At 35.3% G+C, this 2,987-nt stretch overlaps 1 pseudogene; it reads left to right on the top strand.

The window, feature by feature from the left end:
• Nucleotides 1-270: 270 nt before the first annotated feature.
• On the top strand, nt 271-1,125 carry LOC120150591 (annotated as a pseudogene).
• The last annotated feature ends 1,862 nt before the right edge of the window (nt 1,126-2,987 follow it).

Genomic DNA, 2,987 nt, shown 5'->3' with positions numbered 1-2,987 from the left:
AACTAATAATCAAGAAAGACAAACTACCAATAATGCCTAAAATTAGGTAGAGATAACATCTTAAAAAAACCACACAATACACGTATATTGAAATCGAAAGACCTGTTTCGATTTTCTTATTCATTTTTCCAAACCGATCATCTTTGTATATGTTCGTCTCTCTCACTCCCACTCTGACTTTATCAAAGTTTCCAAAGCTATGGAAAATGAAACGACCAGGATTTGTTACCCCAAAACAGGCCAAACCAGGGCTACGAAACTCAAGAATGACTCGAACTGAAGAGTTTCAAGCTGGGTCTCCACTGGTTTTGCTTAGATCAATCGAGTTTATTAAAAGTTAGTCTCTCATGGTCTCTCTTCTTCGTGCTTGCCGTCGGATCTCCTATCTTTTTGCACTTCCTGCTTTTGTGCTCCGATTGTGTTAAGCAGCATCAAAGACCCTAGGATGCGTTGGTACAATTATCTCTTTCGTCTTTCGCGGCTATTTCTTTTATTAGTTTGTCTTCTTGGGCTCGAAAATATGGAACCAGGAAGTTCCTGTTCTAGGATAAACTTTATGATGTCAGTGATATGGTTCGAAGAGGATAAGCAGAGGAGCTTCAGAAATCAATGAAACTCCTTTGCGTAATTGTCCTCCCTTGTTTTGCTCTTGAGAGTACATACAGAATTTCGTGGTACGCGACTGGACCGAGCTAAATCCCCTACTTTGGTAACATGATAGTGAGCAACACCATTGCGTGTGTATTGCAGCTGATGTCATGGCTTTATCGAACATCCATTTTCATCCTAGTTTGCATCTTTTATCAACTTACATGTCATCTGCAAATACTCCGACTGGAAGACTTTGCTCAAGTTTTTCAAAAGGAAACTGAAGTGAGTTCAATTTTGGTTGAACATATCAGGATAAGAAGAAATCTTCGGATCATAAGCCACCAGTTTTGCTTATTTCTTTTGTTGTCACTGGTCTTGGTCACTGCAAGTAAGTTCTTTGCTTTGCTCTTGACAACCCGAACCACTACCTCTGTCAATATCTACGAGGTTGGAGAACTTAAGAGTTTATGCACCTATTAACTGTTCGTGCTCCTTGTTCTGCTGCTGTTTTCAAGGTTCTTCCAAGCTTTCATATAAAAAAAATATGAGCCGAGGTGAGGGTAGACACCGGTGTGTCCTTGGATCGAACGATGAGTTGAGAGTCGTCGCATGGTGGCACCATTTTAGTTTCCCGGAGTCTCTCGAACCGATCGTCTTTATAAACTTGGAACATGGGATATGAAGGGACGAACACCTTGGATATTTCTGGGAACAGTTTGAAGCCATTTTGGAGAAGAAGATGATGAATTCTAAATCTCAAGAAAGAGCCTCGTACACAGCTTCCGCAACATTTCAGCAAATCACGTGGGTTGTTACTATAAAATAAATGAGATTAAAATATGGGGAAATGGAGTTATGATTCCAACAGGGAAATCACGTGGATGGTGACTTAAAAAAATAAAGTGGAAATCGCATCATGAGTCCTCAAGGATTGGTAAGAACTTGGCCTTGTCTCATAGTTTCCTTTAGTTTTAATTTATGGCTCAATAGTGCAAATTAATTCGGTTAAGTTCCTAATTTTAATGATTAATTATTAAAGTAACCCCACAAGTATTCGATTATACTAATTGGGTTTCCAAATTATTATTTAAATTCTAATAAGCTATCTTTATCGCGAGGAAAATTATTTGGATACGAGTTAGTAATTTTGATGGTCTGGATCGAGAGGAAAATATTGGAAGTTGAATCAATGATCAAGGACGTTCGAATGAAATTTAAATGGTCGACCAATATGGCACGAAAAATCGAGGTAATACATTACTGCCTTTTCATGATTTATGGAACATGTTGGTATTGGTAAATGCATGAATGGAAATATTTGGTCTCATTTGTGTAATTAATGAAGTTCTACACACGATTCGAATGCAGTAAAAAAATTCGGTAAATGAATATGGCTCAGATGACTGATATAAGAAATGGATGGATTGTTAGAATTAAATTATGAGTTCAGTGATTAGTGATAAAAGTATTATCATGGATTTGTAGCATATAATCAAAGGTTAAATGTTAAAGGTACTTGGATGAGAAATTATGAGAATACTCTGGTATGGTAAAATTACGAAAATACCCTTATGTTGTAAGATGACAATAATTGTTCCTAGAAATTGGTTAATAACTTTGAAAAGACATATTAATCCGATAAAATTAAATATGTGCAAAAAAATGCTAGTTTTGCTTAGAAAATTTGGATAACTGGTTTTAACCCCAAAAGGGTTTGTACAAGATACTAGAAGTGTGTTAAGGAATCATTTCGAGATCAAAGAATGTTCGGTAAAGCAATTAACCATTGGAACTTTAAAGTATAATTATTTTCGTTAAGAGTTAATACCGAAATTATCTGGTTAAAAATTACAAAAATGCCATTGAGAGGTAAAAATAGTCCAAGTTGACTCGGAATGAGGAAGTAACATGATAATTTGTTTTTAAACCGATAAATTACTGATTTGATTGTTGAGATCCTATTTTTGTATGGAAAATTCCTGATAATCCGTTAGTAACATCTGAGAAGGCATTTAACCTGGAAATCTCCGACTTGAGTAAGTACATGAAGAATAATAATTTATCGATGGTGATATTTTATAGGAATAGTTCGAAGAGACTGACGTAAATGATAAGTTTGAATTAAATAATAAGACCGGACGGAAAGAAGGAAACAATTGAAATATTCTAAATCTATAAGATGACCAAAATACCCCTGTAATGGAAATGATTAAAGAATATCACCAAGCCAGGAATGAATGGTTATCCTCAAGCTTTGAAATGAATGGAAGATCATTGAGCATAAAAAGGACCAAAATACCCTTTATGTCCTAGACTAAGTAAATGTCTTGGATTATTTAAGAAATTCAAATAAACATGGATGTTGTACTGCTCTTAAATATTATGGAACACAACTT

This window comes from Hibiscus syriacus, unplaced genomic scaffold, assembly GCF_006381635.1.
Source record: "Hibiscus syriacus cultivar Baekdansim isolate YM2019G1 unplaced genomic scaffold, ASM638163v2 tig00111022_pilon, whole genome shotgun sequence".
NCBI classification, from domain to species: domain Eukaryota; kingdom Viridiplantae; phylum Streptophyta; class Magnoliopsida; order Malvales; family Malvaceae; genus Hibiscus; species Hibiscus syriacus.
The sequence above is the reverse complement of the archived record's forward strand: the minus strand, read 5'-3'. Positions and strand labels throughout refer to the sequence as shown.